Source organism: Hypanus sabinus, unplaced genomic scaffold (genome assembly GCF_030144855.1).
Source record: "Hypanus sabinus isolate sHypSab1 unplaced genomic scaffold, sHypSab1.hap1 scaffold_1209, whole genome shotgun sequence".
Classification (NCBI taxonomy): Eukaryota; Metazoa; Chordata; class Chondrichthyes; order Myliobatiformes; family Dasyatidae; genus Hypanus; species Hypanus sabinus.
In genome coordinates, this window is record NW_026779270.1 from 51,556 (window position 1) to 79,196 (window position 27,641).

At 42.8% G+C, this 27,641-nt stretch overlaps 1 long non-coding RNA gene across 2 annotated transcripts; it reads left to right on the plus strand.

The window, feature by feature from the left end:
• Positions 1-72: 72 nt before the first annotated feature.
• LOC132386559 (uncharacterized) lies at positions 73-27,203 on the plus strand. 2 transcript variants are annotated; one of them, XR_009509592.1, is made up of 4 exons: positions 73-190; positions 6,293-6,362; positions 25,927-25,991; positions 27,113-27,203. It is a non-coding gene; the product is annotated as an uncharacterized LOC132386559 (long non-coding RNA). The 2 variants fall into 2 exon arrangements; XR_009509591.1 differs by lacking the exon at positions 27,113-27,203 and having other exon boundaries at positions 25,927-26,063.
• The last annotated feature ends 438 nt before the right edge of the window (positions 27,204-27,641 follow it).

A 27,641-nucleotide genomic window follows, 5' to 3' on the forward strand; every position in this document is an offset into this window, starting at 1 on the left:
GTGAAATAACGAAGTTGAATTTGTTCAGGTCTCGTACCACACATCCGCCAATCTCTTTGACACCCACAATCTTTAGGAATTAAATGCTGGAGCATCAAGTCTACGACTGCCAGACTGGGTAACAGCTTCTTCCCTCAGGCTGAGAACCTAATAAATATCCTCGCACCACCAAGGTCTCATCACGAGCAATGTGAGCTGTTTATTGTTTACTGTTTACTCTTTACAATTCACCCGTGCTGCCCACTGCATGTATTGTGAATTTTATTTTAGCCATTTATTTGTGACAATGGTGTGTTTTATGTGCTGTGCTTTGTGGGTATATGTTTTCTGAGTGCACCATGGTTTGGAGGAACATTTCTTTATTTGGTTGTCTGTACTTGAACTTGAATTACTGAACCTGTTGAGCTAGTGTGTTTGTCGGTGCAGGTTAACAATGCACAAATTACAGAAGTGGAGGAAAGTCAAATTCACCTGTGCAGGCTGAGGTAGATCCACTTTGCCTCTGATACTTTTGAGTATAAATTGGGCTCTGGAAAAATCAGGGTTAACAAACAGAGGCCAAGTGTATTTTGAAAAGGCATTTACCTTTAGGAAGAGATCTCACTGTTCATGGCTCTGGGAGAAATTCATTGAACCAGGCGGGTTTGTGGATCTTGGATATGAAGTAGAAATGTTGGTTATGGGGTGAGGGTACTATTATGTTGGTGGCAGTCTAACATGTCTGGTGCTATGAAAATGCTTTGAAAACAATGCAGAGTACTGTTGGGGGAGACAGTCTATGGGGGAAGCAACTATGGTGGCACTTCTGACACAGAGTCTGCCCCTGTGACTCAGATGACAGGGACATCAAAGATGCAATAATAACAGGGTTGACTTAGTGGGCGATTTTAATTTCCCAAATGTTAATTAGCATCTCCATCGAGCAAGGGGTTCAGATGGAGTGGCATTGTTAGGCGGGTTCAGGAAAGTTTCTTGCCAAAATATGATGATAAGCCTACATGAGGAGAGGCTGTACTTGATCGAGTATTGGGAAATGAACCTAGTCAGGTGTCAGGTCTCTCAGTTGTAGAGCATTTTGGAGATAGAAATCACAATTCTATCTCCTTTACCATAACATTGGAGAGAGATAGGAACAGATAAGTTAGGAAAACGTTTAATAAGAGTAGGGGGAAATATCATGCTATCCGGTAGGAACGTGGAAGCTTGAATTGGGAGCAGATGTTATCAGGAAATGTATGGCAGAAATGTGGTAAATGTTCAGTGGATGTTTGTGTGGATTCCTGAAGAGATGTGTTCTAATGAGACAGGGAGAGGATGGTACGGGACAGGAACCATGGGGTACAAATGCTGTTGTAACTCTAATCAAGAGGAGAGCAAAAGCTCATGAAAGGTGCGAAAGACTAGATAATGATTGAGATCTAGAAGATTGAGGCCAGAAGCGGCCAGGTGAAGGATTGATGAGCAGGATAAAGGAAAACCCCAAGGCATTCTACAAGGACAGGAATAGCAAGGGGATAAGACGTGAGAGAATAGGACCAATAAAGAGTGCCGGGGGATACGTGTGAATGGAACACAGGCGACTGTGGAAGGCGAGGGGTGGAGCCCATGGCAATGATATTTGCTTCATGAATGGGGACAGAAGTAGTTCCGGAGGATTGGAGTGTTGCAGATCTTGTTCCATTATTCAACAAAGGAAGCAGAGTTAGCCCGGGAAATTGAAGAACAGTGAGTCTTACTTCAGTTGATGGTTAGTACTTTGGTGGAGAGATCCCGTGAGGTCGAATTTATAAACATATGGAGAGGTATAATATGATTATAAATTAAAAGCATGGCTTTGTCAAAGAAGGTTGTGCCTTACGAGTCTGATTGAATTTTTTGAGGATGTAACTAAATATATTGATTAAGGTAGAGCGGAAAATTTAGTGTATATGGACTTTAGTAATGCAATTCATATGATATCCCATGGAAAGCTTATGGAGAAACTAAGCAGGCATGGGATCCAAGGGACATTGCTTTGAGCATCCAGAACTAGCTTGCCCACAGATGGAAAAGTGTGATTTTAAACGAGTCATATTCTGCATAGAGTTCGGCGACCAGTCGTGTGCCTCAGGGACCTGTTCTAGACGCCCTTCTCATTCTGATTTTTATAAATGGTCTAGATGAGGAAGTGGAAGAGGATTTAGTAAATTTGCTGATGTCACAGAGGTTGGGCGTGTTGTGGATAGTGTGGAAAGCTGTCAGATATCACAGCAGAACATTGATATGGTGCAAAACTGGGCTGAGAGTTGGCAGATGGAGTTCAACAAAGATAATGTGAGGTGGTTCATTTTGGTAGGTGAATTATGATGTCAGAATATAGTATTAATAGTAAAATTCTTGGCAGTGTGGAGGAACAGAGGGATCTTGGGGTCCAAGTCCATAGGACACTCAAAGCTGCTGTTCAGGTTGACTGTGGTTGATGAGACATACGGTGCATTGGCCTTCACCAACTGTGGGATTGAGATCAAGAGCCGAGAGGTTAATATTGCAGCTATATAGTACCCCTGTCAGACCCCACTTGGAATACTGTGTCCAGTTCTGGTCGCTGCACAAAAGGAAGAATGTGGAGACTACAGAGAGGGTGCAGAGGAGATTTACGAGGATGGTCCCGGTAGTGAGGAGCATGCCCATTGAGAATAGATTGAATGATCTTGTCCTTTTCTTCTCAGAGCAACGAAGGATGGGTGGTGACATAATAGAGGTGTATAAGATGATCAGGGGCTTTGTTTGTGCAGATAGTCAGAGGTCTTATCCCAGGGCTGAAAAGGCTAATGTGTGAGGGCACATTTTGAAGGTGTTTGGAAGTAGATACAGAGGAGATGTCAGGGGTACGTATTTTAAGCAGTGAGTGATGAGTTTGTGGAATGGTGCAGGAGGATACAATAGGGTATTTGAAGAGACTCCTGGGATGGAACATGGAGTTTAGAAAAAATAGAGGGCTATGTGTAATCCGGGGTAAATTCAAAATTCAAAAAAATGTTCGGTAAACCATTGTGGGCCAAAGGACCTGCATTGTGCAGGAAGTTTTCCATGTTCTATGTTCTAAATGCTCTTCATATTACAAGACATTCAATCCTCGGTTTTATATTCTGATTCTCTTGAAATAAAATTTTACACGGCATTTACCTTCCTGACCACAGAATCAACCAACAAATTAAGTTTTCAAATGCTGCACAGGAATCCCAAATGCTTTTGCACTTCAGATTTTTATGTTTTATTTCCATTTAGAAAGCAGTAAAACTTTCATTTCTTCTAACAAAGTTTACAACCATAAACCTCTCAACATTGGATTCATCTGCCACTTATTTGACCATTCCCTTAATGTGTCGAATTCTTCTGTATCTTCCCTATTCTTTCAAATCTACTGCCGATTCACTTAACTTTGTATCGTCTGCAAACTTTGCAACAAGGCCATCAATTCCATCAGGTCCATCAATCCCATCATTCAAATCATTCTCATATAATAAAAAAAAATTGGTCACAACACAAAGCCATGAGGAACACCAATAGTCAAGGTAATGAATCAGAAAAGGATCCCATTCTCCCCGCTCTTTTCCTCCTGGTAAGCAGCACTTCTTGAATCCGTGCTGGTATCTTTTCAATAATACCATGGGTTTATAGTTTGTTAAACAGCCTTATGTGTGGCAGCTTGTGAAAAGCCTTCTGAAAATCTATGTCCACAACATCAACTTATCTATATCGACACAACATCAACATATTTGTCTATCTTATTTTTTTCTTTCTTCAAAGAATTCCAACAGATTAGTCAGGCATGGTTTTCTCAAGGAAACCATGCCTCCGACAAGCTATTCGTGCCTCCCAGAATCCCTAAACCACATCCTTTACAATCAACTCCAACATCGTCCCTACCACTAAAGTCTGATTATCTGGCCCCTTCTTTCCTATCTTCTGCCTTTCACATTTCTCAAAGAGTGGGGCGACTGGGACGTTCCGGAGTTTGGAGAACAATTCCAGTCCCATCATGCTCGGAGTCTCTTTACATCCACTGAGTGGAAAGCTTGGGATATTCCCGACTGATCGAGTTTCTTTTCACGGTTCAAAGACCGATAGGCTTGGGAATTGATCATTACAAATTGTCCTGTGATTACACAGCTTGTACCTTGGTTTACTAGGTGGCGCAGCTTGAGGGGATGGAAGTCCTTGTTCCATCTTGCATCTCAATAAATAAGTAAATAATAGATTTGGGGCATCACATCTGAACTGCGGAGGAATTTGGGGTGGGAGAAAAAAAATGATCAGTGGTCCTGGTCCAGGTGAGTCCAGCAAATAGGTTAACCACTGAAAAGTGACTGCTAAGCAGCTAAGAAATAAATATAGGAATCAGAATCAAAAGGTTAATATACTCTGCATTGTTATGTAAAGTGCGTGCGCTTGTTACAGGATCAATTAGATTAGGGAGTTAAAAGTGTGCCTCAAAGACTGGAGGAAGATTGCTGATATTCATGATACTTTGGTCCCACTTTTGGGGAGGAATGGAGATGATTTGATTGGACAGGGTACAGCTGAATCATGCTCGGACTGAGGTCCTGACAAGACACATAACTACGGCTATAGACAGTCTTTCACTAAATTGCAGGGAAATGGGTTCAACAGATTGGAAATGTTATGGATGATGTTTAAGTGTATCTTGTTTCTCACTTCTTCTGGCAGCAATAGTGTTAACTTTGATGTCTAAATATGTGGATTTGATCCCAGGGACAGTGCGCACATACGACCCCCAACTGACGACACTGAGTCAGGACCTGTTTGTTCATGGTCACCTTCAATTGATTATTCTTGGCAAACTTGTTTATCCAAATAGAAGCTATTTACATAGAGCTTGATAAGGGTAGGCAGTGCGTGTATCTACATTGATTTTACTCAGGCGCTGGGCAAAGTCTTTTTGGATGGTAATCCGGAAAATTCAGATGCATGTGGTTGGCAGGGAATTGGCTGTTTGGAGTCAGTACTGGCTTTCGCATAAGAGACAGGAGGAGTGGTTGAAGGAAAACATTGGAGCTGGAGGTCTTCGATTAGTGGAGTTTCACAGCGATCTATTATGGGACCTCTGCTGCTTGTAATGTCTCTAGATGTCCTGGATGAAAATGTAGATGGATTCGTTAGTAAATTAGCAGATGATACCAGGATTGACGGAGCTGTGGATAGTACAAGGGAGTGGCAATAAATACAACAAAATATAGATCAGTTGCAGATATAGGCTGAGAAATGGCAGATGGAATTTGACCCAGAGAAATGTGAGGAACTGCAACTCTGCAGGGCAAATGCAAAGAGACAGAACGCTGTTATGGACAAGGTCTTTTAGAGTGTTGCTGAGCAGAGATCATGGCATCCCCATTCATTGCTAGTTGAATGTAGCTACACAGGTTGATATGTTGCTTCAGAGAAGCTTACAGAATGCTTTCATTTATTTGTCGAGGTATTGAGTTCAAAATTCATGTTCCCACTTGGTAAAACTCTCGTTGGGCCACGTCAGGATCACTGCATAAAGTTCTGGTGGCCCCACACTTGGAAGGATGTGGAGGCTCTGTAGAGGGTGCAGAGTATGTTTACCAGGATGCTGCCTCAGTTAAAGGGTGTGTACTATCACAAGAGGGGTAATAAAATAGTTGTTTTCACTGCAACTCCAGAGACTGAGAGGTGATCTGATGCAGGAAGATGGAGGGATTTGGACATGGTTTAGGTAGGAGGGATTAGTGGGTTTGGTTTACCAATGACGGACTGGGTCATATTTACTACTACTGACAGGCTTTTCCGTACAATGGCATTGATGTTTCCATATCAGGCCACGAGAAAACCAGTCAATATACTCTCTAACATACATCTGTGGAAATTTGTAAATGTTTCAGCTAACATGTCAAATTTTGTCAAGCTTCCAAGAAAGTATAGCGTTTTTGGTGACATTCAAAATCTACTCAAATTTCTATTGAAATATAGCCGCCGAAATACCTTCTTTACAACAGCATAAATATGTTGGGTCCAGGTTAGGTCCTCGGATATATTCACACCCAGGAACTTAGCTCCCTCATTTAATTTCTGATCCCTCCATGAGGATTGGGGTGTGTTATTCTCTCAACTATTTTCTGTCACCTGTCCTCATACCTGAACCCTTTTCAGTGCAACAGCACTCCAGAAAGCATGCTGTGGAATTCTTCCATGGGCAACAAATTCAATAGTCTGAGATAACGGAGCTGCAAGCTGAATTCACTGTTCTTTGTTTCTTGTCAATTCACAGGAAAATATGTGCGAAAGTCTGAGATGCATATTCCCACATAGCTGTCCAGAACACAGCATGCAACCGTTTGGTAAGTAAAGATCTGTTAAGAGCTCGTAAGAACAATGCATTCCAGTCATCCACAACTCTCTGAGTCAAAAGCCTACCTCTCATGTGCCCTTTGAACCCATGCCTTCTCACTCTAGATGCCTACCCTTGGGTATTTGACATTTCAACCCCGGGAAACAGATACTCCCCGTCTAATCTATCTGTGCCTCTTTTAATCTTATAAACTTTTATCTGATCCCGCCTCAGTCTCTGGTGTTCCAGAGAAAACATTTCAGCTTCCTTTCCAATTGTATCTAGTCTCAATTGTAGGCCAAGCTGATGCTGAGGAAATACACCTCCAGAAATATGATTTTGATTTCTGCAATGAGTATGTGTGTGTATGGCAAATATCCATCAGCATTTCCTGGTGAATGATTCAGAGCACACGACTAATGATAAGAGGATGTTCATCATGACATTGGAGTTGTTTCCTTCTGTGTAATAAAGTACTTCAATTTGCTGCATCCGACTACCACTTCTGAGCTGTTATAATTTGAGAATGAAAAATGCTAAAAGTCCAAGTGCAACTATTTTATTTATATTTTCTGCCAATTACACTACTGACAGTTAGGGCAGAAATAAATGTCTTTCTTCTCTGGCCGTGGTCAGGGCTTTCTTCACCATGTCAGTAGCTTCCTCTTGGGTTTCAGTGCAGTCCAGTACACATCCCACGTGGAGACTGAGGAGAAGCATTACACTCAGATCTAGAATAATTCTTCATTGCTGTTTCTGGAGCAGTTTGGTCTTACCAGTCAGAGTTGTTATTCCTTGGCTGAACGCCCAGACCCGTGGACCTCTCTTAGCCTGGCCTCTACTTTTTAACCTATTTGGTACGGCTGATACTGCCGAGAGCCAAAGCGGAAGCCCGTGTCTCCAGACAACATAGAACTCAGGGTCATTGAGGCACAATGGCCTCCAAACCTAAAGCTTGTGGTCCTCTTTCAGGCCTTTATTTTTTGCTATCCCTTATTTTAAGCATTGGCACAATTTAACATTCATCATAAACCACTTCCTCCTGTATCCAAACCTTTATGAATCAGGTTTTCTATCCGATTCAATATTAAATGTTTATTTTATTCCATGTTTATGGCTCCAAGCTTTCAGTAACAAATGAATATTGCTGACCTTGTATTGTAGATTGGGAATTGCACAGAGGGTTAGGATCACCTAAAGTCTGGATGGTGACAATCTTCAATCTTCCACGACTCTTCAGTCAGTGATAAATGGATGCTTTAGTTGTGTCAAAATAATTCGTCATCGGCTAAGCACTATCTCTGAGCTTAGTCTATTTATTTACTCTTTGAATAATTCACGTCTTCCTGTTGGAATTCTTTGAGGAGAATACAAGTAGGATAGATACATGGGATGCAGCAGATTTTGTTTATCTGGACGTTAGGAAGGCCTTTGACAAGTTACCACACAGATGGCTGATTACCAAAGTAAGAGCCCACGTTATTACTAGAATGTTATTAACATTGTTAGGTCATTGGCTGATTGGTAAGAGGCAGCAATTGGGAATAAAATGCTCCTTTTCCGGTTACCTGCCAGTGGCCAGTGGTGTTCCGCAGTGGTCGGTGTTGGGATCACTTCTTTTTTTTTTTGCTGTATATAATGACTTAAATGATAGAATAGATGGTTGTGTTGCCAAGTTTCAGATGTTAGAAAGATTCGTGGAAGGGCATGTAGTGTTGAGGAAACAGGTAGAATAGGAATATAGAGAACATAGAATTGCAACAGCACAATACAGGCTCCTTGGTCCACAAAGCTGTGTCAAATATGTCCTTTCTTTAGAACTTTTGCATTATGCCGATGACCTTTTGCTTTATATTTTTAATGTTAAGACTTCATTACCTTTCGTACTTCCTTCATTCTCCTGTTTTTGCCAGTTTTCAGGACATAAAATAAATTTTCATAAGAATGAACATTTTCCTTTGAATAATTTGGTATCAATTAATAGCAACCTTACCTTTAAAATTGTAAGAAATCAATGTAAACACAAGGAAATCTGCAGATGCTGCTAATTCGAGAAACACACACAAGATGAAGGTGGAACGCAGAAGGCCAGGCAGCATGTATAGAAAGAAGCATTGTCGATGTTTCGGGCCGAGACCATTCGTCAGGACTAACTGAAAGAAAAGATAGTGATTTGAAAATAGGAGGTGGAGGGGGGAATGCAAAAATATAAGAAAAGACCTGAGCGGGTGGGTTGAAGCAAAAAGCTAGAGAGTTGATTGGCAAAAGGGATACAGGGCTGGAGAAGGGAAAGGAACATGGATCGGGAGGCCTAGGGAGAAAGAAAGGTGGAGAGGAACACCAGAGTGAGATGGAGAACAGGCAGCGTGATGGACAGAGAGAGAACAAAAAGTGGCGGGGGGGGTGGGAATAACTAAATCAGGGCTAGGGTAAGAAGGCGAGGGGCATTAACGAAAGTTAGAGAAGTCAATGTTCATGCCATCAAGTTGGATGCTGCCCAGACGGTATATAGAAAAAGGAAGACATCTTCATCGTCCTGGAATGAAAAGCCTCATCCCGAGAGCAGATGCGGCGGATACGCAGGAATTGCGAAGAGGGGATGACATTTTTGCAAGAGACATGGTGGGAATTCAAATAGTCCAGGTAGCTGTGAGATTCAGTCGGCTTATAGAAGATATGTGTAGATAAGCCGTCTCCAGAGATGGAGACAGGAAGATTAAGAAAGGGGAGGGAGGTGTCGGAAATGGACCAGGTAAATTTGAGAACAGGATGGAAGTTGGAGGGAAAGTTAATGAAATCAACGTGTTCAGCATGCGTGCAGAAAACAGCACCAATGCAGTCGTCGATGTAGCGAAGGAAAAGAGGGGGGCAGATACTCGTATAGGCTTGGAACATGGACTGCTCCACAAAGCCAACAGAAAGGCTGACGTAGATGGGACCCATGCGGGTGCCCCTGGCTGCACCTTTGGTATGGAGGAAGTGGGAGGAGCCAAAGGACAAATTATTGAGAGTGAGAACGAATTCCTCTAGACGGAGTTGAGTGGTGATAGACGGGAATTGGTTTGGTCTGGAATCCAAAAATAATCGGAGAGCTTTAAGACCTTCTTGGTGGGGGATGGAGGTATATAGGGACTGCACGTCTATGGCGAAAATAAAGCAGTGGGGGGCAATAGAACTAAAAATCACTGAAAAAATTCAGAACATGAGAAGTGTCACGAACATAGGTGGGAAGGGATTGAACAAGGTTGGATAAAACAGTGTCAGGATACGCAGAAATGAGTCCGGTCGGGCAGAAGCAAGCTGAGACAATAGGTCTACCTGGACAGGCAGGTTTGTGGATCTTGTGCAGGAGGCTGAGACGGGAAGTACGGGGTGTGGGAACTATGAGATTGGTGTCAGGGGATAGGAGCTCCCCTGAGCTGACAAGGTTGGTGATGGTGTGGGAGACAGTGGCCTGGTGCTCCTTAGTAGGGTCATGATCGAGCCGTAAGTAAGAGGAGGTATCAGTGAGTTGTCGCTGTGCCTCGGCCATGTAGATGTCAGTACACTAGGCGACAACAGCGCCCCCTTATCAACGGGCTTGATACTGAGTTTGGGGTTGGAGCGGAGAGCAGAGTGTTCGGAAGAAGTGAGGTTGGAAGTGGAACAAGGTGCGGTGAAGTCCAGATGGTTGATGTTCCGTCAGCAGCTAGCAATAAAGAGATCCAGAGCAGGCAGAAGACCAGAGCGGGGTGTCCATGAAGAGGAGTTTGGTTGAAGACGGGTCATCGGTGGGGGTGGGAGTCCTTGCCGAAGAATTAGGCTCGTAGACGGAGCCGGCGGAAGAAAAGTTCAGCATCATGGCGTACGTCGAACTCGCTGAGGTTTGGGCGAAGGAGCACAAAGATGAGGTCTTTACTGAGGACAGAACACTCTGCCTCAGAGAGTTGAATGTCGGAGGGGATGGTAAATACCCGGCACGGGTGAGAGATGGGATCACGGTGAGAGGCTGGTGAAGTCGGTGGAGAGGGGAGGATTAGGGTGAGAGGAAGGTGGAGCCTCTGAGGGTCCAGGAGCTGACGATTGGATTGAGGGAGAGGAGATTGCAGAGTGGTGCTTGGGGAAGGTCAGACAGGAGTCACAACCGCTGCACGTGAAGACCCAGCCTGGTGTTCAAGGCTGGAGTCGCAGTTGGGGACTGCGCAATCGCGTTGAAGGTGTCCATGGTCGTTGGAACTGGCATTGATGATGCTGGAGTCCGGATTTTGAATATGCCCTGGGTTGCTGTGGCAGCCGAGATCGACGGCGGGGCCATTCCATGGTCTTTGGAACCAGTATTGATGGTGCTGGAGTCCGGGTATGAGAGAGTGTGAGATGTTTGAGAGAGCCATGGTTTTCAAGGGACATTGGAAGATTATTTCGAAAAAGAGAAAGGTCTATAATAAATATAGGCAGCATGGTGTAAATGACGTGTTTGAGGAATATAAAGAATATAAATAAATCTTAAGGAAGAAAATAGAAAAGCTAAAAGAAGATACGAGGTTGCTTTGGCAAGTATGGTGAAAATAAATCCTAAAGGTTTCTACAGTTATATCAATAGCAAAAGGATAGTAAGGGAGAAAATTGGTCCCTTAGAGAATCAGAGTGGACAGCTATATGTGGAGCCAAAAGAGATGGGGTCGATTTTGAACAATTTATTTTCTTCGGTATTCAATAAGGAGAAGGATATTGTATCGTGTAAGATAAAGGAAACAAGTATAGTAGTTGTGGAAAGTATGATGACTAAAAAAGAGGAAGTACTGGCGCTTTTAACGAATATAAAATGGCAAAAGCCTTCGGGTCCTGTCAGGATTTCCCCTAGGACCTTGAGGGAAGTTAGTGTCGATACAGCTTGGGCTGTGACAGAAATATTTCAAATGTCATTAGAGACGGTCATCCCTACTTCGATGCACACCGCTAATTCTGAGACACCTCTGGTGCCTGACTGCATCGGTCTTGACCATTGGTCTGGAATCATCAGCTGCGTGGAGAGCATTCACCCCTGCATGGGCAACAGCTTGCTTTATGTATCGTACTACCCTGACTTGCATATTGACTTTCATCCGCGAAGGTACAATATCCATGGTCGAACCTGACCAGCGGAGGGCCATCAACAGCATGTCTGACTATGGCCTCCTCTCCTGCTGCGATGAGGCCAAGTATAGGTTGAATGAGCAACGACTCATATTCCGATTGTGTAGCCTCCAATCTCGACGGCATGAACATTGATTTCTTCAAATTCAAGAAATGAATATCCTGTGCTTCTTCCGCCCACTCCACCTCAGCGTTCCTTCGGATCCCCCCGCCCCATTCTGGTGGCTTTTTACTCCTTCACTTCCCCTCACGCACCGCCATGTCCTCCTCATCAATTCTGTCTGGCTCTCCATCTCTTTTGTGTAATCCCGTGGTCCTGCGTCTCTCCTGTTAGATTCCTTTCTCTTCATCTCTTTGCCTTTTCTGCCTGTCACTCAGCTCTTCACATAATCGTTCCTCAAGAAACCAGACCCCTGCCGCACTCACTTGTCCTTCTACTCCTCCCCCATCTCCTAATTCTGGCTTTTGTCTCTTTCTCTTTAATCAGAATGAAGGTTCGCAGCCCGAGCTGTCGACTGGTTGCTGAGTTCCTCCAACATTCTCTGTGTGTTTGCTTCTGTTTGTTTATTGATTAAAATAATCAAACTGGTACAGTGGAAGAGGAATTTGTGGAATGGTCAGAGACAGTTTCATACAGTAGTTTATTTACCCAGGAACATGTCATTTCAGTTGTAATCTGTGTAAAGAGGTTGTATTACAGAGAGTTCTTGCGGTGAAGGATCCTGAATATGAGCAGTGGCAGATGTTTAAGGAGAAGGTTCGTTAAAGCCGAAATTTATCCCGATCAGACAGAGGAATCACAGAGAGCAAACAACAGTCTGTGGTTAAAAGAGTTCAAGGTAAATATTAACTCAGAGAACAAACAAAGAGGCAACGACAGGGTGGACAAAACAGTCGGGATTTTTCCAGTAACTCATGATGCGACAAAAGATAAAAATATCAAGGAAAAACAGATTAGTTAACTCAATAATTTCCATTAGTGTTTTCAGTGGGGACACAGCAAACATCCTACAGACATCTAACGGTGACATTTCAATGTTGTGCCATAATGTGTAGCAATCACCATCAGGGGTGATAAACTAATGGGACTAAAAGCAAAAATATCCAGTTCCCAACGACCTGCACCAGACGGTTTCACAGGAAGGCTGGAGAGAAAGTAGAGACATTGGAATCTGTCAAAAATCACTGTTACAGAAAGGTCCTAGTGGAGCTGAAAACCATTGCTGAAGGGTGGAAGAGAAAGGAAAACAAAGTAGGTAACTGTACTGGAGTCTATAATCTGTGAAGAAATGACAAGTCATTTAGAAAAGTTTAATGTCATTGAACTAAACCAAGAGGGTTTACAGTCAGATTCAGACAGCACAGAAACAAGTCTTCAGCTCAAATGGTCCTCACTGACCAAAATTCCCATCTGAGCTTCTGGTCTGTAACCGCTTCACAACGATATTATGAACAATGTTATCCTCCGTCCTTTTCCCATTTACCACCTTTTGACCCATATCCTTCAAAACCTTTCCTTCCCATTAGCCTGTCCGAGTACTGCTTCAATGTACCTGATTCAATCTCTCCCCCAGTAGCTCATTCCATTTGCTGACCAGCCTGTGCTTGGAAATGTTGCCCTTCAGGTTCCTATTAGATCTCCTCTTACACCAATGCCTTCCGGTTCCTGATTCCCCAACACTGGCAGAAAGACTGTTTTATTCGACCCACACTGCAATACACCTCTGCAATACCAGCACTCATTCTCTGACATTCCGGGGAAAATTGTCCAAAACACCTTTCACAATTCAGTCCTTTGAGATCCAGTCACATCCCAGTAAATCTCCTCTGCACTCTTTCCAGCTGATTGGTGTCTGTCATACAGCAGGGCGACCTGAACTAAACACTATTTGCAAAATACGGCGAAACCAACGTGGTGTACATCTGCACCATTTCTTCCCAGCTTCTATATTCGGTGCCCTGACTGAAGGACAGTGTTCCAAACCCCTCTTCACCACCCTGTCCATCTGGAACCTGGTCTTGGACCCTGTAACCTGGGTTACTGAATATTAAAACAACACACAGAAAATGCCGGTGGAACACAGCAGGCCAGGCAGCATCTATTAGGAGAAGCACTGTCGACGTTTCGGGCCGAGACTCTTCACCCCACACTCAGGTTGGAGGAATACCACCTTATATACCAGCTGGTTAGCCTCCAACCTGATGGCATGAACATTGACTTCTCTAACTTCCGTTAATGCACCTTCTTACCCCATCCCTGACATATTTAGTTTTTTTCCCCTTTCTCCCTTTATTTTTTTCTTTCTCTCTCTGCGCATCACTCTGCCTGTTCTCCATCTCCCTCTGGTGCTCCCCTCCCCTTTTCTTTCTCACTCGGCATCCCGTCCCATGATACTTTCCCTTCTCGAGCTCTGTAACCCTTTTACCAATCATCTCTCTGGCTCTCAGCTTCACCCCACCCCCTCCGGTCTTCTCCTGACATTTTGCATTCCCCCCCCACTTTCAAATCTCTTACTATCTTTCCGTTCAGTTAGTCCTGACGAAGGGTCTCGGAACGAAACTTCGACAGCCCTTCTCCCTATAGATGCTGCCTCGCCTGTTGCGTTCCACCAGCATTCTGTGTGATACCAGAGTTTTGAGACTTTATAGTGGAAGTTGGAGAAGTGAATCTTTGTACTTTCAGGGGCATTTACCACATGTAAGGCAAGTGCACAAGACAAGAGCTCTGTGCTGGGAAGGAAGTGTGTTAATATTGATTGAAGTCAGGTTATCATACTGAGACAGAGTAACGTGTAAGGAGGATATAATTGGTGGAGTTTTCCAGGGACCAGTTCTGGATCATCAGTGACTTATTGATATTAATGACCCGATGGAAGGGCAGAATGTGCCGAATCCACAGTGTCAATAATGGGGAAAGTGATGAGGGGACGTGTTGTGATTGAACATTTGGTCTCTCCAACAAGACAGGAGGAAGTTGGTGAGAAGAATACTTGGTAAATGAAGCTTAATGTGGTAAAGTGTGATGGCATGCGGAGAAGCAGGAGGAAACAAAAGTCAGACAATTATTTATGTAGAGATAAATTGTCAATGAGAGAAATAGAGAGGCGGCAATGTGTTCTCCTGCACAACAAAGTAGAGATGGGTGTAGTGAGTGGTTCATAAAAACATATATGACCAAGGTTCAGAGGTGAATGGTTCATTGATATTTATTGCTGTAGAGAAATAGAGAGGTTTTGTTACAGTGTCAGACAAATGCACAATGATGGATTTTGGAAAGTTAAAGCAGGTTATGACACAGACAGAGAATAATAGGTTCCTGAGGATTGCTGACAAAAAGAAAGTCTTGGGGTACAGGTAAATAATTTCATGAAGGTGCCAACACAGGCAGACAAGGTTGTGAAGAAGGTGCACGTCATGCTTGCCTTCATCGGCAAAAGGCTTTGGGAGGAGCTGGGACATCATAATACAGTTGTACAAATCAATAATGAAACCACACCAGGAGTACCCTGTGCAGTTCTGGTCACCACGAGAGGAAGGATGTGGTTAAGCTGAAACGATGCAAAAACGATTCACAGGAATGTTACCTGGACCGCGGGATTCAGTTACAAGGAAAGATCATACTGACTTGGAATGTTTTCCACGAAGTGAAGGAGGCTGACAGGTGAAATGGTAGAAGTTTATAAAACTCAGAGAGGAGTAGACAAGCAGAATCACTTACCCAGGATGCAAGTATCAAATATGACAAGGTGCAGCTTTAAAATGCCAGGGTGAGTACTTAAAAGTGGGCATTAGTGGAGGTAAGATTAGTGTCTCCGTAAAAAGGGAGGGTGGGGAATAAATCAATCAGGGATGGGCTAAGAAAGGGAGGAAGGTTATTAACGGGTTAGAAAAATCAATGTTCATTCCATCAGGTTGGAGGCTACCCAGACGGAATATGCGGTGTTGTTCCTCTAACCTGAGTGTGGCTTCATCGTGATAGTAGAGGAGTCGTGGATAGACATATCAGAATGGGAATGGGACGTGGAATTAAAATATGTGGCCACTAGGCGGTGCTGCTCTCTCTGGCTTTTTCTGTCTATCCACGGTCCCAGAACAGGAACACTGCAATCCAGTAACGTTGCTCAGTCTCCCTCATCCTTCAACGCTGGCAGATGGTATTTATTTGGTACTACATATGCCGAATTGTAATAACCCCTTGACAGCGTTTGTTCAGCCTGCCAGCCGACTCTGTAACTGCCATCAGCAGAAGTTGTGATATTACTGGTGACATAGCTATTGTCCGTACAGTTAGCTAAATCTGATCCCATTACCCCGTAGTTGCAATAACAGACTTCACGCTCATTCTCGTGAAGTAGTTTCAGAGATTAGGATTCGTGCAGACCATTATAAGAAATTTAATGTCAGCGTTCAAAACAGTTCCATTGGCAAGTGTAATTTCTCTGGGCAGTTCAGACCAGTGCTCCCTTCACAGATCTAACATTGCTACTAAAGTAAAACACAGACTCAATCTTGCCCAAACCTCAGCACCTGCAACTGGCTTTCGCACGGCGCTGACATCGATCGAAGCTTGTGTCTTCCTTGCTCTCAGCAAAGGATCGGCTATCTCGCCTCGGTTCAGCCACATCGAATTGTCTTCAATTCCAAAAGGAAGTTACAGACTATAACGTACGATGGTCTACACACACAAATTGCTTGAAGAACTCAGCAGGCCAGACAGCATTAACAGGAGAAGTACTTTTTTTTCCAAAGATGCTGCCTGACCTGCGAAGCTCCTCCAGCATTTTGAGTTTGTTGCTCGAATTTCCAGCAACTGTAGATTTCCTCTTGTTTGCCAATTGCGATGATCGTTTGTCAGAAAACGTGTGGTGAAAAAACAGCGCAGAACCTCAGGATACTGACCACCACCCCTTTCTAGTGAAGATGGAAACCATCCCTTTGGTATCGATCACCCCTGCACAGATGAAGTCCCAGTGATTGGGTGAATGCAAGTCGGCTTTTTCCATGGGGGTTGGGAGGTACTACAACCAGAGGGCATGAGTTAAGGATGATGGGTGAAAGTTTAAGGAGAACAGGAAAGGAAAGTTCTTCACTCAGACGGTTGTGAGGGTGTTGGAACGAGCTGCCAGAATGAGTGTTGCATGCAAGTTTGATTTCAATATTTAAGAGAAGTTCGGATAGATGCGTGCGAACGATCCCTGCGAAAAGAAGAGAGGGGTAGAGAGGGAACGATGTCCTTAGTGGTGGGCTCCTGTTGAAGGTGGCGGAAGTTGCGTAGGATAATATGCTGGTTCCGGAGGCTGGTGTGGTGGTCTGGTGGGGTCAGCAACCCATTGTGCTTTCCCCTTAGATTCCTTCTTCTCCTCTCCTGCCTAACCCCGCCCTGCTTCCCCTCCCCACCCTTGATCTTTCCTCTGATTGGTTTTCCGCCATCTTCTTCATAGGGCCCCTGCACCCTGCTTCTTTAGACCTGACGAAGGTTCTCGACCAGAAACATTGACTGCTTTTTTCAACTGATGCTGCCGGCCCTGCTGAGCTCATCCAGCTTTTTTGTACGTCCGGTAAATGGTTGACTCGTGCATTAGTCTTTACATTAATTCTTACTCATAGACTCAACTCACATCGGTAAAGGCATATTTTTTTGAGGTTTGCAAAATGGCTTTGTGTGGGTGAGATTATAGTTTACAAACTTGATCACATCGTTTATGAAAAATGGTTGATTGATGAAGCCCGGGGTGGATATTGTATTATTCGAATTTGAAAAGCTTTCAACAAGGCCTCTCATGGTGGTTCGGAGGGATATTCACTCTGTGTCTGACCCCGGGAGTGTGTGATGGGACGGTGTGGAGGGAGATTCAATCTGTGTCTCACACCGGGAGTGTGCGATGGGACGGTGTGGAGGGAGATTCAGTCTGTGTCTGAACCCGGGAGTATGTGATGGGACGGTGTGGCGGGAAATTCACTTTGTGTCTGAAACCGGTAGTGTGTGATGGGACGGTGTGGAGGGAGATTTATTCCGTGACTGACCACGAGAGTGTGTGATGGAACGGGGTGGAGGGAGATTCACTCAGCGTCTGACCCCGGGAGTGTGTGATGTGACGGTGTGGAGCAAAATTCACTCCGTGTCTGACCCCTGGAGTGTGTGATGGGACGGTGTGGAGGGAGATTCACTTTGTGTCTGACCCCGGGCGTGTGTGATGAGACGGTGTGGAGGGAGATTCACTCTGTGTCTGACCCCGGGAGTGTGTGATGGGACGGTGTGGAGGGAAATTCACTTTGTGTCTGACACCGGTAGTGTGTGATGGGACGGGGTGGGGGGAGATTCATTCTGTGTCTGACCACGGGAGTGTATAATGGAACGCTGTGGCGGGAGATTCACTCTGTGTCTGATCCCGGGAGTGGGTGAAGGGACGGTGTGGAGGGAGATTCACTCTGTGTCTGACCCCGGGAGTGTGTGAAGGGACGGTGTGGTGGGAGATTCACTCTGTGACTGACGCCGGGAGTGTGTGATGGGACGGTGTGGAGGGAGATTCACTCTGTGTCTGACACTGGGAGTGTGTGATGGGACGGTGTGGAGGGAAATTCACCCTGTGTCTGACCCCGGGAGTGTATAATGGAACGCTGTGGCGGGAGATTCACTCTGTGTCTGATCCCGGGAGTGGGTGAAGGGACGGTGTGGAGGGAGATTCACTCTGTGTCTGACCCCGGGAGTGTGTGAAGGGACGGTGTGGAGGGAGATTCACTCTGTGACTGACGCCGGGAGTGTGTGATGGGACGGTGTGGAGGGAGATTCACTCTGTGTCTGACACTGGGAGTGTGTGATGGGACGGTGTGGAGGGAAATTCACTCTGTGTCTGACCCCGGGAGTGTGTGATGGGACGGTGTGGAGGGAGATTCAATCTGTGTCTCACACCGGGAGTGTGCGATGGGACGGTGTGGAGGGAGATTCAGTCTGTGTCTGAACCCGGGAGTATGTGATGGGATGGTGTGGCGGGAAATTCACTTTGTGTCTGAAACCGGTAGTGTGTGATGGGACGGTGTGGAGGGAGATTTATTCCGTGACTGACGCCGGGAGTGTGTGATGGGACGGTGTGGAGGGAGATTCACTCTGTGTCTGACACTGGGAGTGTGTGATGGGACGGTGTGGAGGGAAATTCACTCTGTGTCTGACCCCGGGAGTGTGTGATGGGACGGTGTGGAGGGAGATTCAATCTGTGTCTCACACCGGGAGTGTGCGATGGGACGGTGTGGAGGGAGATTCAGTCTGTGTCTGAACCCGGGAGTATGTGATGGGATGGTGTGGCGGGAAATTCACTCAGCGTCTGACCCCGGGAGTGTGTGATGTGACGGTGTGGAGCGAAATTCACTCCGTGTCTGACCCCTGGAGTGTGTGATGGGACGGTGTGGAGGGAGATTCACTTTGTGTCTGACCCCGGGCGCGTGTGATGAGACGGTGTGGAGGGAGATTCACTCTGTGTCTGACCCCGGGAGTGTGTGATGGGACGGTGTGGAGGGAGATTCACTCTGTGTCTGACCCCGGGATTGTGTGATGGGACGGTGTGGAGGGAAGTTCACTTTGCGTCTGACACCGGTTGTGTGTGATGGGACGGTGTGGAGTGAGATTCCCTCTGCGTCTGACACCGGGATTGTGTGATGGGACGGTGTGGTGGGAGATTCACTCTGTGTCTGGCCCCGCAAGTGTGTGATGGGACGGTGTGGAGGGGTTAACGATTCAATGACTGACTCCCAGACGGGCAGAGGGAGAATCACTGTTCCTTGTTCCTGAATTCCAGAGCATGCTTGTTCCAAGGACTGGATCAGAAATGAAGACCGGGGAGGAGGGGGGGGGGGAAGTCACGTGATGACGTAGGCTCGGTACGCTGGAACCCAGCCCTCCCGTAAAAAAGTTAATAAATTAATGTTTAAGTGAAGAAAAGTTAATTAATACTTTTTTAAGGTTACTTATAAATTACTTTGGATTGTTTTAAGCTATGCCTCATAAACAGAGGATGAAGAAAACTGCTACCGCGAAGACCGCTCAAGTTGGAACAGAATCAAGGCCTACTTCTACTGAAGAACCGCGGACTCAGTTACAACACAGCACCGGTGAAACAGAAAAGGTGACTGCGGCAGCATCGGCCATTTCTAAAGGAAAAGATCAACGAGAACTGCGCAACCGTAAAGGAACGAGCATGCGCAAAAGAGAGCAACCAGAACTACAAAACCCAGCAACGACTGAAATCGACAGTGAATCGAGTCTGAGAGAGAGGCGGACTCTCTGGAAAAATCAGGCGAAGATGGAGCAGAAGAAGAAGATGAAAGTTCCTCTGAAAATACAAAAAAGATTTTGAGGCAAATAATGCATAAATTAAATGCATTAAAAGTTACCAAAAAGTAATTAAAGAAAACAATAACAAATATGGAGGCTATGTTTGATAAAATGACAAATTAACAGGAAAAAATGGAAAAGAAAATTACAGATTTGGACGTCAAAATGGAAGAAATGGATGGAAGAATGAAGAAGATGGAAGATGATAATGATGCCTGGACATCAGAAAGAAAACAACTCGTGGGAAAAATTGATAAGCTTGAAAATTTTAGTAGACGCAACAATATTAAAATTGTTGGACTTAAAGAAGGTACCGAAGGAGAAGACCCAATAATTTTTTTTCAAAAATGGATTCCGGAGAAATTGGAAATGGGAGAAGAAACTTTAATTGAGATTGAAAGGGTGCACAGAGCCTTAAGACCAAGATCTCAAGATGATCAAAATCCGCGATCAATTTTGATAAGATGTTTAAGATACCAGGATAAAGAAAAGATTTTGAGGGCGGCTGCCCAGGGTGCTAAAAGTAGAAAAGGTCCGTTGATGATAGCAGGGAAACCAGTTCTTTTTTATCCTGATATAAGTTATAACCTTTTGAAGAGAAAGAAAGAATTTAATCCAGCTAAAAATGTTTTATGGGACAAAGGTTATAAGTTTTTAATGCGTCACCCAGCAACACTGATAAATTTTTTGGAGGAAGGAAAAAGATTTTTTTCTGATTATCCAGATGCGGAGGTGTTTGCACAAAACCTTCCATCTCTTCGTTAATTAAACGTAGCGATTTCTAAATGTAATGGTTAAAGACGAAGACAGAGAAAGCAAATGGAACTGATGGACATTTAAGGACGATATAAGGGAGAAAAGTAAAATTTTAGAAATATTAATTGAGAATAGTATGTTTTTTAATATATACTTTTTATGTTGCGGGGGGCTGCGGAGCTTTGAATCGGTTACTACGGGATTCACGTGTGTAATCATGGCGATTGCCATGACCCGTACAATAGAGGGGGGTAATGTTGTGTTTTTTTTCTTTCACAACATTAGTAAGGGGGTATTTTGTTTTTTTCTTTATTTTCTATTTTTCTTCTATTGTTTTGCCTGGATGATTGGTGGGGACACACATAGCAACATGGTGACTTCTAAAAAGATTTCCCAGGATGCAATGAAAGTTGAAAGATTAGGTATTATTATAGATTGGAGTGACATAAATAAAAATAATGACTAATTTATTGATTTTTTTAAGTTTTAATGTTAGTGGGCTTAATGGACCAATAAAAAGAAAAAGAATTTTAACATATAATAAAAAAAATGAAAATAGATATAGCTTTCTTACAAGAAACTCATTTAACGGATATAGAACATCAGAAATTAAAAAGAGACTGGGTTGGAAATGTTATTGCAGTTTCACTTAACTCAAAGGCAAGAGGAGTTGCAATTTTGGTTAATAAAAATTTACCAATTAAAATACAAAATATATTAATTGATTCGGCCGGAAGATATTTAATTATACATTGTCAATTTTTTTCAGAACTATGGACTCTTATGAATATTTATGCACCAAATGAAAATGATGTAAAATTTATATAGGAGGTCTTTTTGAATTTGGCTAAAGCACATGATAAAATATTAATAGGTGGAGATTTTAATATTTTGTTTAGATCCAGTTTTAGATAGATCAACAAAGGCTATTACAAAATCAAAAGTAGCAAAATTAACTCTATCATTGATGAAAGATTTAAATTTGATTGATATATGGAGAAGAATCAATCCAAAAGAAAGGGATTATTCATTTTATTCAAATAGACATAAAACATATTCAAGGATAGATTTTTTCCTATTATCAACAAATACTCAAGATAGAGTGAAAAATGTGGAATATAAAGCAAGAATATTGTCTGATCACTCTCCTTTAATAATGACAATGATAATGATAGATAAAGAGGAATCAATTTATAGATGGAGATTTAATTCAATTCTACTAAAACGTCAAGATTTTTGTGATTTTATGAAAAAGCAGATTCAGTTCTTTTTAGATACAAATTTACATTCAGTTGATGATAAATTTATATTGTGGGAAGCAATGATAGCATATTTGAGAGGCCAGATAATGTTATACTTCTAAAATTAAGAAGGAATATATGAAAGAAATAGATCAATTGGAAAAAGAGATTATAAAATTAGAAAAAGAATCTCAAAGAAATATGACAGAAGAAAAATGAAGGCAACTTATTAATAAGAAGTTAAAACATAATACACTCCAGACATATTGAACAGAAAAAGCAATTATGAGAACTAAACAGAGATATTATGAACTAGGTGAATTTCTTGCATGGCAGTTAAAAACTGATCAGATTTCTAAAACAATAAATGCAATTCGAACAAAAGTGAATGAAATTACTTATAAACCTCTAGAAATTAATGAGGCTTTTAAGAATTTTTATTCTGAGTTGTATGAATCAGAATCAAAGAATGATGACGTTAAGATAGAAAAATTTTTATCACAAATAACTCTTCCAAAATTAAATACAGAAGAACAGAAGGGATTAGGTATGCCTTTTACATTGAAGGAAGTTGAAGAAGCTTTGGGATCACTTCAAAGTAATAAATCTCCAGGAGAAGATGGTTTTCCACCTGAATTTTATAAAAAAGTTTAAAGATTTATTAATTCCTCCTTTTATGGAGTTAATATATCAAGCGGAAAGAACGCATAAACTTCCAGAATCTTTTTCAACAGCTATTTTAATAGTGTTGCCAAAAAAAGATAGAGACCTTTTAAAACCAACATCATATAGACCTATTTATTTATTAAACACCGATTATAAAATAACAGCAAAAATCTTATCTAATAGATCATCTAAATGCTTACCAAAATTAGTGCATATGGATCAAACAGGATTTATGAAAAATAGACAATCGGCAGATAATGTAACTCGGTTATTTAGTATAATCCATCTAGCACAAAAGAGGGAGGAAATGAGTGTGGCAGTTGCTTTAGATGTAGAAAAAGCATTTGATAGATTGGAATGGGATTTTTTATTTAGGGTACTGGAAAAATATGGACTAGGAACATCATTTATAAAATGGATTAAAACCTTAAATACTAATCCCAAAGCTAAAGTAGTGACAAATGGTCAAATTTCAACATCATTTCAGTTAACAAGATCAACAAGGCAAGGTTGCCCACTATCACCTGCTTTACTTGTGTTGGCAATAGAACCACCAGCTGAATTAATTAGAATGGACCCAGATATTAAGGGTTTCAGAGTTAATCAGGAAGAATACAAGATTAACTTATTTGCTGATGATGTTCTACTTTATTTAACAGATCCATTACATTCACTACGCAAATTATCTTATAGACGAGAAGAATATGGGAAAATATCGGGTTATAAAATAAATTGGGATAAAAGTGAAATTTTACCTCTTACTAAAGGAGATTATAATCAATGTCGATTAATAACTCAATTTAGATGGCCAGCAAATGGTATAAAATATTTAGGTATAAGAGTTGATAATGATATAAAAATCTTACACAAATTAAATTATTTACCACTTTTGAAAAAAATTCAGGAAGATCTTGAAAAATGGATGGCATTACCAATAACATTAGTAGGTAGAGTAAATACTATAAAAATTAATATATTCCCTAGATTACAATATTTATTTCAATCATTACCAATCAATTACCCCAGAAGTTTTTTCAAGAGTTAAACAAATATGTGAGGAAATTCCTCTGGAAAGGTAAGATATCAAGAATATCGTTGGAAAAATTGACATGGAAATTTGATCCAGGAGGATTACAACTTTCAAATTTTAGGAATTATTATAAAGCAAATCAACTTAGATTTATTGCATCTTTTTTCGAGAAAGATAAACCGGCATGGATTAGAATAGAATTAGATAAAATAGGAGAAAACGTACCAGAAGATTTTATATACAAATGGGAATCTAAATGGATACGGGAAAAGAAAGAATCTCCTATATTAAAACATTTGATTGATTTATAGAATAAGATAAATGTTGATGATGAGACAAAAAAAATCTTTATTAGCAAAGAGATCTTTAATTCAAAATAGACTTATTCCTTTCACAATGGACAATCAACTTTTATATAACTGGATTCAAAATGGGATTAGATATATAGGGAATTGTTTTGAAGGAGGTATATTAATGTCATTTGATCAATTAAAGAATAAATATAAAATATCAAATAACACTTTATTTTGTTACTTTCAATTAAGGGCTTATTTAATAGAAAAATTAGGTCAAACAATGTTATTGTCGAAATCTAATGAAATAGAAATTTTAATTCAAAAAGGAAATAATAAAATAAATATATCTTGTATGTATAATTTGATTCAAAGACAGGTATTTAAACAAGGAGTGCATAAGTCAAGACAAAAATGGGAAAGTGATTTGAATATTAAAATTGAAGAAACAAATTGGTCAAGACTGTGTCTTGATAGTATGACAAATACAATAAATCTTCGGTTAAGATTAGCGCAGTATAATTTTCTACATCAATTATATATTACACCACAAAAAAATAAAAAAAATAAATCCAAATTTATCGGATCAGTGTTTCCGATGTAACCAGGAAACTGGTACTTTTTTACATTCGACATGGTCTTGCTCTAAAATTCAACCTTTTTGGACAAATTTAAGACTTTTACTGGAACAAATTACAGGAACACAATTTCCTCATAATCCAATATTATTTTACTAGGTGATATTGAAGGGATAAAACCGAAACTCAAACTAAATAAGTATCAGAAAGAATTTATAAAAATTGCACTGGCAGTAGCCAAAAAAGCTATTGCAGTTACTTGGAAATCGGATACACATTTAAGTATAGACTCTTGGAAGAAAGAAATCTATGGTTGTATTCCATTAGAAAAAAATACTTATAATTTAAGAGATAAATATGAAACATTTCTGAAAATTTGGAGCCCTTATTTACAAAAGACAGGATTAAATATATAGATGCTCTGAAGATGAAACAATTGCTTATTAGGGGAAAGAAATAAATATACATATTAAAGTTATTACGAATTCCATGGAGCATGTGGAGTTCTTCCAACAACCAGGCATTCTTTCTTTCTTTCTCTTTTTTTTCTATAGGGCAGTTAGGGGGGAGGGGTTAAGGGAGGGGGTAAGGGTAACATACATTGTTTTTTCATACTTTACTTTGTAACCATTTAAAAATGCAATAAAAAAAGTTTAAAAAAAAAGAAATGAAGACCGGCTTTATTACATATCAACGTTTGAAAGATCCTACACTGAGGCCGATCTGCATTGCTGCAACTCTAAATCGAATCTACTTGAGCTCCCTCCATACGGTCTCATCACACACTCCGGGGCTCAGAGTCAGAGTTAGGCTCCAGCATCACCGTCCCAACTCACACTCCCTTGATCAGACACAAAGTGAAGCTCACTCCACACCGTCGCATCGCACACTCCCCGGTTCAGACACAGAGTGAGTCTCCGTCCAGTACGTCCCATCACACACTCCCGAGGTCAGACACAGAGTGGTCTCCCTTCCATACCATCTCATCACACACTCCCGGTGTCAGACACAGAGTGACCTCCCACCACACCGTCCCATCACACACTCCCGTGGTCAGACACAGAGTGCTCTCCCTCCCATACCGTCTCATCACACACTCCCGGTGTCAGACAGAGAGTGATCTCCTACCACACCGTCCCATCACACACTCCCGGGGTCAGGCACAGAGTGAATCTCCCTCCACACCGTGGCATCGCACACTCCCCGGTTCAGACACAGAGTGAGTCTCCGTCCAGTACGTTCCATCACACACTCCCGTGGTCAGACACAGAGTGGTCTCCCTTCCATACCATCTCATCACACACTCCCGGTGTCAGACACAGAGTGATCTCCCACCACACCGTCCCATCACACACTCCCGGGGTCAGGCACAGAGTGAATCTCCCTCCACACCGTCGCATTACACACTCCCCGGTTCAGACACAGAGTGGGGCTCCCTGTATCTTGCCATCACATTCTACTGGTGTGAGATACAGAGTTCCTTCCACACCATCCTTTCGCGCTCTCTCTTTGTCAGACGTAACGTGACGCTCCTTAAATTCAAACTTTAATGATAGTAATTTATTTTCACAGAATTTTGTTGAGAAATCTGTCCGCGACCAAGGCAGTTCATACTGGATTGGAAAATGCAACTATGGGTGAGATTTGGGGTATTGCAAGTTTCTGAGAAAAGAGTGAGTCGGGGATCGGTGCAGGCTGAGTGAAGGGAGTGGGCAATCTGTTTAGTTTGGGGACTGACACAGTCTGCGAGAGGGGAGTGGGCAGTGAGATTAGTTTGGGGACTGACGCTGTTTGCAAGAAGGAGTGGGCATTGATATTAGTTTGCGGACTGATAAGGGCTGTATGGAGAGCGTGTGCAATTGGCTTTGTTTGGGGATTGACAAAGTCTGTTGGTAGAGTGTGTGCAGTTGAATTAATGTTGGAACTGACATGGGCTGTGGGAAGAGAGTGCGAAGTGGGAGTGTTTTGGTGGTTGCCACAGATCTTTAGGGAGAAGGCTAGGCATTGGGTTTATCGTGGGGACTCGCGCGGGGTCTTGGAGTGAAAGTGGGATGTACACGTATTTTGGGGACTAACACGGGACTGTGGGGAGAGACTGGAGCTGCAGAGCTCTTTTGGGAACTGACCCAGGTTGTGGGAGAGAGTGAGGCAGTGGGAACACTTTGGGGCCTAGCACATGTCTGTGGTGAGGGAATGAGGGAGGGGTGTACATAGCGGACACACACAGATCTGTGGGGAGAGAATAGTTCAGTGGGAGTACTCTGGGGACTGAGACACGTCCGTGGGGAGAGCATGGGAAGCGGGAGGTGTTTTGATGATTGACACAGGTCTCTAAGAAGAGGGTTGAGCAGTGGGATTATTTTGGGTTCCGGCACGGGGCTGTGGGGAGAGAGTCAGGCCGTGTAGTTTGGACTGACACTGATCTGTGTGGTGGGAGTGGTGAGTCTGAGTACTTAGGCAGAAAACACAGGCCTGTGGGGAGACATTGAAGATGTGGCAGCATTTTGAGGACTGATATTGGGCCTTGGGAGAGACTGGCGCTGTGGGAATATTTTGGGGACTGACAAAGGGCTGCAGTGAGAAAGTGGACCATTGTGAAAATTCTGGATACTGACACAGGGCTGTGCTGGGAAAGTGGGATTGTGGGAAATTTTGGGGTGCCGCAGGTCGTTGGCGAGAGTGGGCGTCAGTGATTTTGGGGAGTAACACACGGCTGCCTGCTGAAGGTACGCTGATATTGCTTACCCCTTCTTGATAGGAGAGTGGCCTCGAATATCGTGTTCCAAATGAAGGCTGGAGTCTTCGAATGCATTGAATGTGGATGGTACCCTCACTTTGAACATTGCAGTGAGGATAAGCGTTGCTTCATTTGCGAGAAGTCGGCGCTTCTGTGCTCAGATCTTTCTGAAAAGATCCAAGATCTCTGTCAACAGTCAATATGGTCGACTTAAACAAGTGGCAAAACCGTCTTTATCTCACCGACTCACATTACATCATCAGCTCTGCCCCTCACCCTTGCCTTATTATCTTTCCCTCTATCGCAATCTTACCCACCATCTCGCCCACTCTTCACCTTCGTTCCTCTAAACACTCTCTCTCATCCCTCTCCACTCCCCCCTCTTCCATTTCATCCGCATTTTCTCTCTCCCGCATCTCGCCTCCCTTTCCCCGAACTCTTCCTCTTCTATCCCTGTCTCTCTCTCGATTCTCTATTCCCCCTCTACACACTCTCCCAATCCCTCTCTTTCCCTTTTATGGAACTCAACTCGCTCTCCCGCTTCTGTCTT